This window comes from Fundulus heteroclitus, unplaced genomic scaffold (assembly GCF_011125445.2).
Source record: "Fundulus heteroclitus isolate FHET01 unplaced genomic scaffold, MU-UCD_Fhet_4.1 scaffold_49, whole genome shotgun sequence".
In the NCBI taxonomy this organism is placed as follows: Eukaryota; Metazoa; Chordata; class Actinopteri; order Cyprinodontiformes; family Fundulidae; genus Fundulus; species Fundulus heteroclitus.
In genome coordinates this window covers 1,495,941-1,512,695 of record NW_023396912.1, presented here as the reverse complement: position 1 = coordinate 1,512,695, position 16,755 = coordinate 1,495,941, and the positions used below count along the sequence as shown (strand labels likewise).

Sequence of the window (16,755 nt, the reverse complement as noted above, 5' to 3'; positions counted from 1 at the left end):
TTGAAGAGAGTTCAAGTTGTAGGTGATCTATTTTTGTTGTCCAGTAAGCAGACGTTGGACATCAGGATGGAAGGAAGCAGCAGTTTGTAGGGGTTAGCTTTTAGCTTAGCTATTAGTCCACCTCGACAGCCACGCTTCCTCTGCCGATCACACCACTTACGCTTGCTGCTCATCCGGCTTGTGCTGATCGGCGAGACCACTGCATGTGAACCTCTGGGATGTGTGCCCAAAGCACTCTGAAGCTACATGAACAATGTGGAACAGTTGTAGTTACGAGTCCAAGAACACTTGATGACCGTAACTCCAGCAGGCGCTGGCAGTCATAACTGGATCGATGTATAGTTTGTAGCATGCCAGGTAGGATATTTTGTAGAATTGCTTACAGGTTGTCTGCAGTACGAGCAGCAGTCGCTCAGTGTGCCGCTTAGGGCACTGCCATCTTCTGCTTTTCAGTTTGAGTAGAGCAATATGCTTGTTTTTTACTTTTTTGGAAAGAGTAGAGCAGACATGAGAGAAGGAAATCTGTGTTCAGTTATCACAATACTGAGATGGATAGAAACCTCAAGGTAGCCAACCTGTACAGGGAGGCAGGTAGAACGGGCAAACACCCTTGCTACGCCAGACGCGCATCCCCCCCCCCAACCCCGGATATGTCAACAGCTCAGCTTTATCTGCAGGACTGATGGTGAACACTCAGAACTGAGCAGAAACGTTTCACTCTGACTTCGATATAAATGATTTCAGTCATCAGAGTTTTATCAGACATTACTCTCTTCCTCCTGGATGTGTTACATCAGCTTGATGTGGTTTGTTTAGGTCTCAGCTTCATGCTGTTGATTCCAGGAAGGTTCTGGTTACATCTGACCAGAACCTGATCTCACCACAGAACATTTCTTCATGTCACAGCTTCAAGGGTGGTCTGGTGGTGGTAACTGGTGGATATATTGAGACGGATCTGTCTGCTCGGCACTGTGGGTTTCAGCAGCAGTGGCATCTTTTCTGTTTCAGACAAACATCCAGCAGATATATTTAGGCAGAACCAGCTGCACCACAACCCCAAACAGCTACAATGCCCCAGATAACTTTCTCTCTGACGTTGTAGAAATGTGAAAACTCGTTTTTAACCTCTGCAGTGATCTGTGTTTTATTCCTCAGAGACGTCTACATCTAAAGTTTACTCAGCTGTGAGGACAGAATACCTCCATCAGGGACAGAAGACCTCCCTCAGGGACAGAAGACCTCCATCAGAGACAGAAGACCTCCATCAGAGACAGAAGACCTCCCTCAGGGACAGAAGACCTCCATCAGAGACAGAAGACCTCCATCAGGGACAGATCATCAGCAAACAGCAGCAGAGTCACAGCTGAGACTCAGTGACCCAGAGACGTCGCTCTGCCCCCTGCTGGTAAAATGGTGAACAGCAGCAAAAGGCTGTTGAACCAGCGTCTCTCTGTTGATTTGAGTTCATCACAGTTTTAGTCCAAATACATTTAAAAGAGTTCATGACGCCGTGCATCCTGACCGTGGTTTATGGAATAGACAGAGGCACCATGGATCCTTGATGTTATCATCTTCATTCTTTGTTTCCCATCAAACCCACCTGGATATTATGGTTCTGAAAAACTTACTAAGTAGCCATTACATTTACATTTGGTGTTGCCCCACTGGACACATCAGTTCCATAAACAGATCCAGAACCATTCTTAGCACACAGCTTCAGCTGCTTCAGCTAGAAACCACTGATCAGGCCTAAAATCTGGGAGTAGTGTTGGACCTGAACCTCCATCTAAAGACAATTACAAAGTGGACCTTCTAGCAACTGAAGAACATTTCCAGGATTAAAGGACTGATGTCTCAGCAGGATATGGAAAAACTAATCAATGTTTATCTTTAGTAGAACTGATCATTGCAACGGTGTTTTCACAGACCTGCCTAAAAAGTGGATCAGACAGCTGCAGCTGATCCAGAACGCTGCTGCCCACATCCTTACTAAGACTAAGAATGTAGAGAACATGGACCCGGTTCTGAAGTCCTCACTAAGACTAAGAACGTAGAGAACATGGACCCGGTTCTGAAGTCCTCACTAAGACTAAGAACGTAGAGAACATGGACCCGGTTCTGAAGTCCTTCCACTAAGACTAAGAACGTAGAGAACATGGACCCGGTTCTGAAGTCCTTCCACTAAGACTAAGAACGTAGAGAACATGGACCCGGTTCTGAAGTCCTTCCACTAAGACAAATAATGTAGAGAACATGGACCCGGTTCTGAAGTCCTCACTAAGACTAAGAACGTAGAGAACATGGACCCGGTTCTGAAGTCCTTCCATGGCTCCCTGGATCTCAGAGAATAGACTTTAAAATCCTTCTGTTGGTCTATAAATCCCTGAATTAGCACCTAAATCCATCACAGACTTGTTATCAGGGCATCAACCCTCCAGACCACTCAGGTCTTCTGGCTCCAGCCTGCTCTGCAGAACCAGAACCAGAACCAGACATGGAGAAGCAGCATTTAGTTCCTATGCTCCACTGATCTGGAACAAACTCCCAGAAAACTTTAAAAATGCAGAAAGCCTGAGTTCCTTTAAACCTGTTAGTTTAGCGTTGCTTTTAAACGTTAATGTTTTAGCTTATAGTCCAACTTGTCTGATATCTGACCTGCTGCTGCTATTTCACTGCAGTGTTCCTCTGTAATGTTTTCTTTCTTTTCTGCTGGTCCTGTTCAGCACTTTGAATCGTCTTGTTAGTGAAATGTGCTACAAATAAACCTGCCTTGCCTTGGTTTCTGGTTCTGGTTTGCTTTGTGTTTTCTCTCTGTGAATAAAAACTAAAAGTGACCATTTAACCACCAAAGTACACTTCCTAGTGTACTTTGGTGTCAGGTGTCTCACCTGACCAGACAGCTTCAATCAGTGTCCCAGCAGAGTTAAGAAAGCATTCCCAAAAATTTCTTAGGAAAGATAAACCCCCTTGTATCAGCTTAAAGATGCTACAGAAAAAAATAAAAATACAGGGGGACTAGATCTGCCTAACAATTTGTTCGGTTCAGAGTTGCAGCTGCTACATGTAATATTTGTTTTAGGTCAAGCTGCCATGTTAGACACAACAGTTTTAAATGCTCAGACTTTTCGAGAGGAAAGTCAGACTAATGGTGCGTTTCTTTTGCCTCAGAGGTCGGAACTACCGAGTCCCAGAGAACAACATCGCCGCCATACTGCGTTCCAGTTTCTCAGACAGATAGTAGGAAAAAACATGGACGCTGGCACTGTTGTTAAAAGCAAACAGCTTCCTAAGTACAAATAAATGCACCGGGGTGCGCAACAGACCCACCCAAGATGGCGGCCGCACTCAAACATCAGCTACAGTAGGCTGTGCCAGTCCATGAGGCGTCTATCTATTTGATATCAAATTAACGCTGTCATGTTAAAACATCTCCATACGCCGCCTGCTGGTGAAAGGGTGACATTTACAAAAACAGACTCCCTCCTCTAGCCGGAGTTTATTGAGACGGTCTAAAGGGTGTTTGATTAATATTATCTGGACTAAAGTTCTTCTATTCAAACCTAAGATTTACAGATTATAACCCTTAGCATGTTTCAGAGTAGCAGAGCTGAACAAAGTGACTTTCTGCAGATGTGTCAGATACAGGATGACGGGTTTAATTAAAAATGTAAAATCTGATTATTGGCAGAAAGCAGATAGATTTTTGATAAACTTCACTCAGTTCATGTAAACCTTTTTTTGTCACAATCAGCTTCCCAGAGCCTAATCTAAACAAGCTTTTCTAATGTTATTTTAATCATTAGATGAATTCCCAGGTAGTCCTAAAAATGAGGAAAAGCACTGGAGTATAAAACACTGAGTGGCTCTAAGCACTAAATGAAGAGCAAACATGTCTGTATCTGACAGCAGGTTAAACTACCCAGCAGATACTACTTCAACACTTTGCAATGAGTCTACTCTGTAGAGTGTATATATTTGTATATTTGACTCTGATAACGTCAGTGCCTCACCAGCTATGAACCCTACCGCACGTCACTGAGATAGTCCCACTAGTAACTGTCTGTGTTTTACCTTAAAGATTGTTATTACCAGTCTGTGTGGTTCCTGTGATAGATTCAGATTAACATTTGGCAGGTCAGATGAAGGTAGGTAGGAACCTTGGACTTTGCATTCAAGGCTTGTATGGGTGGAACATATGAAAGAACACCAGATGCTGCACACTCTGTTCACAGTCCCAATAGATGTGAGCAACCCTTCCCCCGTGTGTTGCAATGGCAGAAGCTGTTATTCCTCTGAGGAGCATCTCAGTGACAAAGTCTCAGTCCACAACTCAGAATCTGATGGAATATGTGGCTCCGGTATGTGCTGAAAATTCAAGCCATCCTTCTCATGGTGTGTAAACATTGTTCATGGGGAGTATTATCCCCCATGCTGGCACACTGACTTTTTGGAGGTGAGCTCATGTTAGGATTTGGTGACTCTGAGCCAGGCTGACTTGGCGGTGGGGTAAGATTAACTACAGTCCCTTGCCCAATGTCCCTGGGCACCAAAGTTGTAGCAGACGGCGGTGGATGTTCGTAAAGTTCTGCCATATATGCCTCGTCCTTTTGGCCTCGTGCTCCTTTGCCCACGCTCATACTGCCCACAATACTGCCATCTGCCTCCATGTCCAGGACCAACAGACCTGTAATTAAATGAGAGATAGAGAACAGGAGGAGGTAGACCCCTCCTTGAATTAAATTAGACTGAGGTGGGACCGTCAGGGTTGGAGCACCATGAGATGTAACTACTAAAACATTCACATGTTCAATCTTTTGCTTTCTCTTACTCACTTTCCGCTTTGCTTCCAGTAGCTAAAATTTTAGTAATTTAATTTGTAATTTGGTTGCACAGTGGAGCATAGTGTAGCACTGGTGCCTTGCAGCAAGAAAGTTCTGGGTTCAAATCTGACCCTGGGTCTTTCTGCATGGAGTTTGTTTGTTCTCCCTGTGCATGCGTGGGTTCTCTCTGGGTATTCTGGCTTCCTCCCACAGTCCAAAAACATGACTGTTAGGTTAACTGGCTTCTCTAAATTCTCCTTAGGTGTGAGTGTGCATGAATTGTTGTTTGTCCTGTTTGTCTCTGTGCTCCCCTGCGACAGACTGGCGACCTGTCCAGGGTGTACTCCACCTCTCGCCCAGTGAACGCTGGAGATAGGCACCAGCAACCCCCGTGACCCCATGAGGGATTAAACGGATCAGAAAATGGATGTATGGATGAATTTGTAATTCCTCTACCTCTTGCTTTGTCTTTCTCTCCTCCCTTTGAGCAACATGCAAATAGTGTACCAAATGTTTTTTCCAGCGAGCGTATTCACAACCATTCATATCAGGATTTAAGTTCATCAGCTGAGATACTGAAGAGGGTACACCTTTTAACACTACTTCTCTGAAATAACTCACCCAGATTGGACCAATTTGTTTTAGGATCCACACCTGTGTGTTTGATCCATTCTTCTGCGGCCTGATTTATGTATTTTTTCGGTTGCTGTTGTGGGTCACAGTCAAATTTAGGAACCTCTGCTGAAGTAGACAAGGGAAACTGCTCTGTTGCATATAATGAATACTTTGGGGTCCGTCCTTTGATTTTCCCTTAATACTTTCCATTCCTGCTAATTTCTGCCGCTCTGCGGTATCAGTATCTATAGTAAAACGATGCAAGCCATTAACATTTGTCATAGACCTTCATTTGAGGATAACTCCAAAACTGACTCATGACTAGATGCAGGGTTACCAAAATCTATCAAATCAGCAGCATTGTCCTTTTGCCAAACACGATTAGGCTCCATTTTACCTTTTAACCTTTAATGTTTAACTTTCAGTTCTGCTCACTTGTGATTCCCAGATCTATAATGATCAGAAGCTATTAGTGGGCTGTTTCCTACTTTCTTTTGAACATCCAGATTTGAGTCTGGTATATTATATCTAACTAGGGCTATCTAACAATGAAACATTTTTAAACACCATTTAATCGCAAATTATATATTATTTCTCAAAGTGTAAAAACTCATTTAGGCATTTTAATATGCTATTTTGCAATAGATGACACTAATTAAAATTATGCTCTTACAAAAGTTATCGTCCCTTTTTCTTTTTCAGACACACAAACAGATGTTTAATTCTCTCCCAAATTTCCAACAACTTTTCCCAACTTCTAATCTCTTTCTGACTTTTAGGCTACGGTTTAAAATAAAATTTGCTCCAAAACTCACCGTCATCCAGCTGTTCTGTCTCCAATGAAACTCTCCCATCAGTTGCTGTTCAGTCTTCAAATTACATTTCTGAAACTTTTCCTGCGCTTCAACAAACATCATTAATGCATCAACCTTTTTTCGGAATGATGTCCAACTTCGCGCTCCTTCACTTTTCACTACTGTTTTATGAAATCTTTATTCAGGTTCGGAAGAGATCACCAACACACAAAAAAAAACACAAACACTGTTTCTGTTAGGATAATAGTGCCCATATTTATTATTCCCCACAGAATACAGCAACACAAAACAACAAGCACTTCTTAAACACTATTTCTGCTAGAATTACTGTGTCCTTCATTATTCCCCACAGAATATAGCCACACAAACAGCAAGCACTTCGCACACGCAAAGTAGCAAGCATCAAAGCCGACAAGCTTTCAAACAGGCGTGATGTTCAACAGGTCTCTTACCATGGCACAGAACTGTGAAGTCGTCAGTCCGGTTAGAGCGACATCAACGTGGCCGGGCATCCTCCCACGGCAGACTTCACCGGACTGAGGGCAGTCTCCCCTTTATATACTTACAAACAAAGGGCCAGGTGTGGAGAAAGAATGGCCATTTTCTCTCCCCACAGCCGATCCATTTCCCAAAACATGTTTCCAAAACAGAGACCGTTCCCAGCATCTCATCTACCTAGGCTTACATGGAGTCATATAAATAGGTTTTTATCAAACCTTAGATAGAAAGGATTGCAGCAATCTTTACCTACAAGAGCAGCTCTTAGGGAGAGAAGTCAGTGTAGCACACATAAACCTGACCTTTCAGGTGTTTATTAACACATTTATTAGTGAAGCTGTTCATCTTCATGTCCCTGTGATTCAGGAGGGATCAACAGCTGATCAGGGTGAAACATTTACACCAACTAACTAACTAACTAACTAACTAACTAACTAACTAACTAACTACAGACTGCAACTGGGAGCCTTTCAGAGGCTTTTTATTCAATTGAGTTGAATGTATTTCCTTTTTCTTTAGCATTTGTTATGTTCAAGAAAAGTAAAAAAGCCATTTTATGATAATATTAGGAGATTTTACCTCCTGAACGATAGGATGAATGATTTAATGCAACATACAGACTAGTCTGATTCCTGTAGAGAGAGATCTGTCAATAATTGCTGGTAGAAATAGAAATAGGACCAGCATGTTTGTCCTGTTTAAAACTGATTATTTTCTCAAGACCAGCGGCCTCGTTTTTATAAATATGAAACTTTATTATCAAATTTTGGGTTCCTTCCTTGTGAAACCTGAAATTATAAATAAATGTGTAGTTATTTAACCAATTAGCATCAAACTGCCTGCAACAGGTGTGTATAAAATCTGAAGAGCAGGTTGTGTTTTGAAGGGTTGAGGTGTCAGAGTCTCAGGATGAACATTTCTAAGGGCGGTTCCAGAGGGACAAAATGGACATCTATGGGGGACTGTTTGGAAAGAGTCCACTCCATGAGATTCTGGGTGTGAAGATGTGTGAGGACCTCTCCTGGACTGCAACCACCCTGGCAGTGGTGAAGGAGGCTCAGCAGGCTCTCCACTCCTTGAGTGTGCTCAAATGAACAACCTGGAGTGCAGAGCTGCTGACAGGTGAGCGCTGCAAAGGGTCATCAACGCAGTCCAGAAGATCAATGGATTCTCTCTGCCCAGCCTGGAGGACTTTGCTAACTATTGCTACCTCAGCAGACCTGAGAATATCATCGAGGACTCCTCCCACCCCTATAACCACCTGCGTGACCTGTTACAGTCGGGCCGACAGCGCAGCTCACAAAAACCAGGACAAATAGACTAAAGAAAAGCTTCTTTCTGAGAACTATCATTGTAACAAATAAACACAAAGCAAAATGAAGCGGTCTCTGTATGACCGATATCAGAGTCTGGTCTGCATAGCCGGCAGTAAGTCGAACTTGTTTCCTGTGAGTGTTGGACTCTACCAAGGTTGACCTTAGTCACCGATTCTGATCATAACTTTTATGGAAAGAATTTCTAGGCGCAGCCAAGGCCTTGAGGCGATCCGTTTTGGTGGCCTTAGGATTGCGTCTCTGCTATTCGCGGATGACGTGGTCCTATTGGCTTCATCAGGGCGTGATCTACAGCTCTCACTAGAGTGGTTCGCAGCCGAGTGCGAAGCGACCGGGATAAGAATCAGTGCCTCCAAATCCGAGACCATGGTCTTGAACCAGAAAAGGGTAGAGTGCCTTCTCCGGGTTGGGGAGGATGTGCTGCCCCTAGTGGAGGAGTTCAAGTATCTTGGGGTCTTGTTCACGAATGAGGGGAAGATGGAGCGGGAGACTGCTGTGAAGCGTCTGCTGTACCGATCCGTTTTGGTTAAGAGAGAGCTGAGCCCAGAGTCCATAGTGTGTCTGGGCTCTCCCTTAGATATATGGTGAGGAGCTCAGTCATCCAGGGGTTGGGGGGGCTCAGAGTAGAGCCGCTGCTCCTCCACGTCGAGAGGAGCCAGTTGAGGTGGCTCGGGCATCTGGTTAGAATACCTTCTGGACACCTCCGTGGTGAGGTGTTCCGGGCACGTCCCACCGAGAGGAGGCCCAGGGGAAGACCCAGGACACGCTGGAGGGACTATGTCTCTCTGCTGGGAACGCCTTGGGATTCCCCCGGAGGAGCTGGCCCAAGTGGCCGGGGAGAGGGACGTCTGGGCCTCCCTACTGAAGCTGCTACCCCTGCGACCCGACCCTGGATACACGGAAGACAATGGATGGATGGATGAATGGCAAAATGAAGCTGTACTGAACCTGCGAATGAGCTTATACTAAATCACATTGATATTGAAGATAGGTTAAAAAAAACTGTCTTCTATACTCATACGTACTATAAATCACACATTTACTAAATTAAACATATTAATACTGATTAAATGCAATAAGCAATACTATTTCTGTGCAATTTAGCCAAAACACCAGGGAAATTATCTCCTCCATAATGTGTTTACAATCCTGACTTCACCTGAAACTGACTCACGCTACTAGCATGTATATATCTGTTCATATTATTCTCTTCTGTTTATTTTCGGGTCTTTTATCTTACCTTATACTAACACAGCTTATCATCTTTGTTTTAATTTGCACCAAATGGAGTAGCGCTCAAATGTTGTTGTATCCTGTACAATGACAATAAAGCCTATCCTGATTCTGAACTTGAACACACACTAAGAAACACCATCTGAACTGTTCCTGGTCAAACTGCGCCCTCTGGGGGCCACTGGAGGAACACCTGGATGAAGTCTTTCAAGCTTAGGGATGAAAGAGTGTTTCACAGCTAAAACAATAGACTGTAATTGTATTATAGTCTTTCTGAGATGATTTATTTATTTGAGCTTTCAGCTTCACATCAGGAGATGAACTTTGACCTTTTACCAGAGCAGCTACTGGAACACGTGGCTCAACCTCTTGGATATGGACCGTTCTGTAGGGTGTTTTCTGTTTGAAAGGTTCTTTCTTGACATTCCTGGAACAACTTGTTTCCTCTTTAACAGTGAGAGCAGAAGAGAGAACCCAGCTTCTCAGCCTCGCAGGAAGAGGGCGGGTTCTACTCGGATTCTGACCTAGAAACCAGCCAGATCTCTGAGACACCATGAAGCAAACATCTGTCAGTCTTCTGCTCTGTGAGTGCAGATTATTTTACTTGCTTCTGACAGCCAGAAGTTCATTTATATTGCTGATCTCTTTAAAACTGTATTTTTGAGCAGAATAATTCAGTTTTATTTCATCTTCTCTGTAGTTCTGATCCTGGAGCTGCGCTCTGCACCCAACCAAGGTTTGACAACTTCCTGTTTCACACAAAGATATTTGATTATGATCTGGCAGAACCACTTAGGTCATTTTGATTGATTGACATGGAATGGTGCAGGAAATGTCAGATCCTAGAAAGGTAGTAAGGCAAACTATAAGTTTTACATCAAGATGAATGAACTTCTGAGATAAAACCTGATTCTCTTCAGAAGATCTAGTTTTCTCACCACTGATTACTGTTCCAGTCTAATGGTCTCGATTGTCCTCCATCCAAAAATCTGCTGTAATTTAACACATTTCGTAACCAGATGTTCATCTGAATGACATCAGATTGTTAATATTTGAAGCAGCTCTCAGAAATGAGCAGAGAGTGGTTTAGGCTCTGGGTTTTACTGCTGGACCTAGGCTCTTTGAGACCAGAATCAAGCAGCAGTTTGTTTTTATTCCAGCAGCTGGTCTGACTGTGAGTCCCAGCAGATCTCAGTTCTTTAAAGGAGACTCTGTGTCTCTGAGCTGTGAGGAGGACAGCTCTGCTGGATGGACTATGAGAAGGAAGACAACCAGAGGAACCAGAACCCAGTGTAATGAATGGGGAGAAGCTGCTGGTTCTACCTGCACCATGACCTACCTGATACAACTAGACAGTGGAGAGTACTGGTGTGAGTCCAGAGAGGGAGCAGCCAGCAGCAGCGTCCAGCTCACTGTCACTGGTAAGATCAGACTGTGGAGTTAGTGTTGATGAAGCTGTGTGGAAATGGATGAAATGCTGTAGTTTGTCTCTGTGTTGAGGTGGATCAGTGATCCTGCAGAGTCCTGTCCTCCCTGTGATGGAGGGAGATGACGTCACTCTGAGCTGTCACACAAAGACCGCTCCCTCCAACCTCCCAGCTGCTTTCTATAAAGATGGCTCCCTCATCAGGACTGAGCCTGCAGGTCACATGACCCTCCACCATGTGACCAGCTCTGATGAAGGCCTCTACAAGTGTTACCTCAGGGGTCATGGAGAGTCTCCATCCAGCAGGATCTCTGTCTCAGGTCAGCAGCTTCTCTGTCTGCTTCAACCTTCATCATGAGACCAGAACTAAACATTTACCTTTGGATCATTTCAGGGAGACACACCACCCCTCCTTTACCTCCATCCACCTGTCCTCCACCTACATCCACCCCTCCTCCTCCTTCCATCTCTCCACCTTTTCTCTACCTGATCCTTTCCCTTGTGGGTGTTGCTGTCCTGGTTCTACTGCTCTTCCTTATTCTACACTTTATTCAGAGGAAACGTGAAGGTGAGGCCAACTTCAGGATTTTACCCTCTAAAGCAAAAAAATACATGTAGGCAACGCTGCTTATGAGCCTGTGTTTCTAAAAGCAGAATTTTTTATACCAGACGCAGCAAATTACGCTCAACAGCTATGTGTGTCTGGGCAGAGAGGAACTTTCACCTCCTTCAAAGATTCAAAGATTCCTTATTGTCATTGCGTACAAATTATTTCTGGTCCCACTCCGGCTAAGAGTAGATTCAGCAAACAACATGCAATAAACAATGTGCACAGATTGTATTTTTTCAGGTTAGATCATGCAAAGATAAAAAGATAAAAGTTTGTGTCAGAGTCTTAGGGCTTTGGTATCAGTCCCTTCAAATGTGATATGAGCCATGTTACATAGATTAGTCGTCCTTCATGAATAATGAGGTAATAAGTTACTTTTGTGCAATGATTTAAGATTTATTTACAGAAATGTGCATTTAGATGCAAATAGGCAATAACAGCACCGTGTAACATATGATGGACTTTACCACGACAATAATAATGGCGTGACTTTAACAATGATGGACCAGTCTCTCATCAGGGGCGATTGCCCTCACAGCTCTTGTGGAGAAGCTCTTTAAAGTTTATTAGTTCTGGATTAAATGCTTCTGAAGCATTTACCAGATGGGAGAGGGGCAAAAAGTGTGTTTCAATTAGAGTATAATCTTACTCCTTTACCACAAACCAATGAAAATGTCTATGTTGATTTCAGATGTTAACTCAAAAAGAGGTAATTCTGTATTCTGAAAGACCATGCAACTCTGGATCAAAATAAACACAAGCAATTACTATTCCACACGTTATTATTTATTAAACCAAAACAAGTTCCTGTCACAGTAATTATTATAAATGAATAACCCAGGAAACACTACTGAGTACAAAATATTAAACATGCCAAAGAAAATAAATGAAAATAAACGGGTCAAAATGGATTAAAATGAGAGGTAGCAATTCTTAGTTCAACTCACGGTTGTTTAAACATTACATTCAAGACGTCGGCACTGACGTAGCAGCATTGAAAGACAAAATAGCTTTGAGAACCTAGATGGACGCTTCAGTATTTCACTGCAAGCTAGCTAACCGCTTAGCTACTCTGCACCTTCCCAAGATGGCAACTATGACGACATATAACCTACGACCTTGGGTGATGCGTGAGGGGGAGGTCTTAATGACGTATTGAGCGCATACGCTAGTGTGGGCGGGCTTTGACCGGAAGGTGGTCTCTACTTCTGAGCAAAATTTCAAAGAAAGTGCGTGAAATGGAAAGTTACAGACAAAGAGATAGAACTGAAGATAAGAATGGAAAGGGAAAAAGGGAAGATCGGCTCTCTGCGGAGCCAAGGTGTGACAAACCAAACACAGCAGAATCACTTACAAAAATGATTGCACATACATCAGAAATATCCAGCAGTTAAAACAAACTCCGTCTTGGAGTAATTAAGCATTAAACTAAAATCCTAATAGGTTCTGCCCAGGCACAAAATATATCACCTTATGGGTGAAAAGAGAAATAAAAAGGAAATCCTTTCTTTACCCTGACGTTGCCTCAGCAGGTGTCCTGGTTTCAGGTCCGCAGATCTGTGGTTTCAGCAGCTTCGGGCGGTGCCGGTCCGTCAGGCAGCGAGGAACGGGAGGAAACCCTTCGGTCTCTGGGCTTTCAGACGCTTTGTCGGCCAAACAAAAGCGTTGTTTCATGACGATCACTGGGAGATAAGCTGCTCTCAGTCTCTGATTTCAGTGAATTCAAAGTACTTTTTAAAGTCAACCTCCTGCATAGAAAAAGCAAGGATGAGTTTGATTCGGAAGTTCTCGGTCCAGCGAGAAATCGAACACGTGCCACGTGGGGGAATATCCCAACAGGATGAAACAGCTGCATTTTTTTTCCAGCTTGGCGCGGTGCCAGTGAAGAAGATAGAACGGAGCTTGCGGGCTCTTTTTATATCGTCTCATAGCAACGTTATCTTGTTGCTAAGGCTGGTGGCCATTTTGACCGTGTTGCATGATGGGAGTCGGTGGCCATTTTGACCATATTGCATCTTGGGAAATGTGGTCTGTCACGTCATGAAATGGCATAACACAGCCAATCAGATGCAGCAAAGGTAGTTAGTTATCTGTGTGTAGAGGATGTGAACCTTCTCTCAGATGACTTCCTGATGTTTCATTTTTCCCAAACTATAATCTACTCAGATTAGATTCTCTTCTAGAGAACGTGACACTGCCTTTGCTGGAGTTCTACAGACACCAGTGAGAGCTGTCCTCATGTAGGACAGTCTGTCTCAGCAGTCGTGGTTCTGAGAACAGCGGTACCTCTGCGGTCGTTACGTTTCCTGTTTCTGATGCAAACTTGCAGCTGGTGGAGATGATCAAGCTCAACGTCTGAAGCAATGTAGAATAAACATTGAGAAAAGAGCCTTTAGCAACGGTTATTATAAAGGTCTTATTGGCAGAGGAAGGACCAAGTTATTAATTCCCAGGTCTCTGTAGTTAAGTTCGAGTCTTTTGGTTTACTTTTCTAGTCATATTGAGCCGTCCTTGAAACTCTACACACAACAAAACTAAATATAGTGATAAAATGTCACAATTGCGTGTAAAAATGCATTCTATGAATGTTTAACTTTTGTCTTTCAGGCTTTCAGGCCTGAGGAGGACCTGCGACTTGGTACTGACCTTCTGCTCGTCGGCTCCATGACCCAAGTTCTGCCTTCAATGAAAGCATCAAGTCATTTTAATTGAAGAACCTCAAGTCACCAATCTTCTCAACAGCAGCAGAAATAAAAACATCACCAGCCGTTTATGCAGAGCTCCCAGCCACTGGTATGAACTGGTCGCCCTAAACTGGACCTCATCGCTGTGAAACTTCTTCTAGTGATGCTGCATGAAGTCCTCCATGGTCCCGATTCTGTAGATGCTGCAGTCAACCTGTTCTGCAGGACCTTCAATAGCTGCTGTTGACTCAGCGATAAGGAGAGGAGACATCAGTTAGGGTCAAACCAGCCGAGACCCACTGAGACTTCAGCCAGCTTCTGCTTCAAGTCCTGCCTTTCCAAATATTTCTGGTAAATCCAACTAATTCAGACCCAATAACAACAGAACTGCCCGAAACTGCCTGAAGTATGGCAGCTTCAGCAGCAGCTTCCTGTTTCACGGCTTCAGGCTTGGTTTTGGTTCTAGAAAAATGTTCTGAAGGTCAGAAACAATCCAACATCTGCTTTAGACAGAACTAAATCTAAACGCTGAGCCTACATTCAGTTTAAACAGCGGATTGTTTCTACTGACAGCTGCTTCCAACACTCTGTCTGAAGGTGGCGCTGTTGTCTGCTCTGAGCTATTCATGTTATCATGTATTTGTAGTTAAATCATATATTCTGACTTAATTGTTAAATAAAATGCAGTAAAACTATTATAGCGATCTAATTCATGTCATTTACTCCACCTTCACCAACAGCTCCAAAGTCTGCCTCCATCTGTCTTTTCTCTTGAGCTCAGAGTCTGTAGAGACACAGCAGGCCTGCAGCTCCAGTGGACTTTATCATTTTATTTTTTAAATATATTTTATACTTTATATTTTCATTATAAAAATAGGAAAAGTTGAGATTCTGCTGGATTATTCACCTTCAGGAGGAAGAAACTGGGCCAGACCTTGAAACAGGTCTATAGGGGCAGTAGTCCAGGGCGGCGAGTGTTGGGGGCGGAGACATGGTCCTTGATATAAAACTTGCTGGCCCAGGTGATGCTTTCATTTCATTGATTTATATGAAGATAAATAGAAGATAAGTCATGACGTGGTGGTTTCACATCTGACCAAAGCTCAGCTGAGCCAGACATAGCAGCAACATTTAGCCGTACTCCACACCTCCTCAGTTCTTGGTGGGTTTCAGGGATTGCTTTACACCAACACCAACGGGCCTGGGATGGTTGGAAAAACCTTTTGGGTCATGTTTCTGTGTTGTTAAGGATCACACAGGGACACCCACCTTTCATCCTCCTCCACCTTCATCCACCTTTCCTCCTGATTACCAGTCTCTTCTCCACAGCATCCAGTGTCTCACGTTCTTCAATGCTGGTGTCTCTCTGCTCTTACTGGTTCTGCTGGTTCTCCACTTTATTAAGAGGAACCATGAAGGTGAGGCAGACTTCAGGCTTTTACTCTCTAACTCTGTAAAATGTGAAAAGAACAAAGCTGAAATGCTAAAGGTGCCTTTAAAACAGATCAGTACCGTCTTCACAAAGATTCTCAGAGTCTCTCAGAGATCTCCTCTTAGCCTGAATCTTTCTGCTGAGTCTCATCTTCAGAGTGATTCAGAAGCTGATGAGAGTGACAGTGAGGAAGGAGACCACAGAAAGGTTGGTCTTAGTGAGGAGGTGTGGCTGACCCCGTTGCTAGGTGGCGGTTCTAGACCAAATTTACCAGGGGGGCCAAGGTGGGGCCAGTGGTTTTTTCACAGGGGCACAGAACAAAAAAATTAAACAATAAAATGGGAATATTGAACTGTGTAATAATATTAAGTGAGCCACTTGTGGCTCTGGAACTGCAGGTTTCATAGTCCTGATCTAGCAGTTGAAAACTTTGCCCCCCTGCTCAATACGGCTAAAGCTAAACGTGAAACATCTTAAGTTTTAAATTCTTTTTAGAGTAAAACTGTATAGGCAAAAAATAGTATTGGTCAAAGTGACCAATCAGTTATGGTTTCTTTGCCATTGCAAATAATTATGAGTAGTGTATTTAATATCATATCTTTAGTACAGGGGCCATAACAGGGGCCAGGACCATTTCTACAGGGGCAGGGGCCCCTGTTGGCCCCTGTCTAGAACCGCCCATGCTAGGTCACACTGCATTATGATAGCTTTGATTGGTTAATAGCACAATAAATAAAAGACAATAACAAAAAAGTGACCCAAATGTGCTCCTAGTGATCAAAGGAGAAGTTAACCAATTAGACTTCATTAAGAAACATGTCAAGATGATGAAAATTAGCAAAATTAAATAACTGTCACACAGCATCCCAATGTTTGAATGCATCTTATTTTCATCATCACTATTTTGATCTGCTTGTTATTTTCATACACCATGCTGCTCAGTTTACTGCTTCATATGGTTGTCAGCATTTCACTGGGATTGCCTGCTTGCATAAAGTGGTTGGATTTAGCGAAGCAACCAACAGAAAATGGAGGAAAAAGGTGGAAAAATATGTATTTGCAGCATCTGGGAGGAGAATGGAGGCGTGTGGAAAGGTAAACTGGTCCCTGGATGGCGGCTCAAGTAGGCGGACTGAAACTCGTTGCTGCAGATCGATGCATCTTCTCTGCGTGTCTCTGTGCTTATAGGCACCAGCCTGGAAAGTGAGAAACGCTCGAAGAAGCGATCAAAAGCCTGAGAGGAGATCGATCACAGAAGTAAACTTCTAAATGACTACTTAAGCTGCTT

General features: G+C 43.4%; 1 protein-coding gene and 2 long non-coding RNA genes across 4 annotated transcripts in view; 2 read left to right on the top strand and 1 right to left on the bottom strand.

Moving 5' to 3' along the window:
- LOC110367824 (coxsackievirus and adenovirus receptor homolog) overlaps positions 1-16,755 on the bottom strand; it is a 52,677-nt gene that overhangs the window by 13,626 nt on the left and 22,296 nt on the right. The window lies entirely within an intron of this gene.
- LOC118560826 lies at positions 9,835-10,518 on the top strand. Of its 2 annotated transcripts, none has more exons than XR_004929614.1 (3): positions 9,835-9,899; positions 10,016-10,051; positions 10,479-10,518. It is a non-coding gene; the product is annotated as an uncharacterized LOC118560826 (long non-coding RNA). The 2 variants fall into 2 exon arrangements; XR_004929613.1 differs by having other exon boundaries at positions 10,476-10,515.
- LOC118560824 lies at positions 10,954-14,804 on the top strand. The gene is made up of 3 exons (XR_004929611.1): positions 10,954-11,061; positions 11,136-11,309; positions 13,959-14,804. It is a non-coding gene; the product is annotated as an uncharacterized LOC118560824 (long non-coding RNA).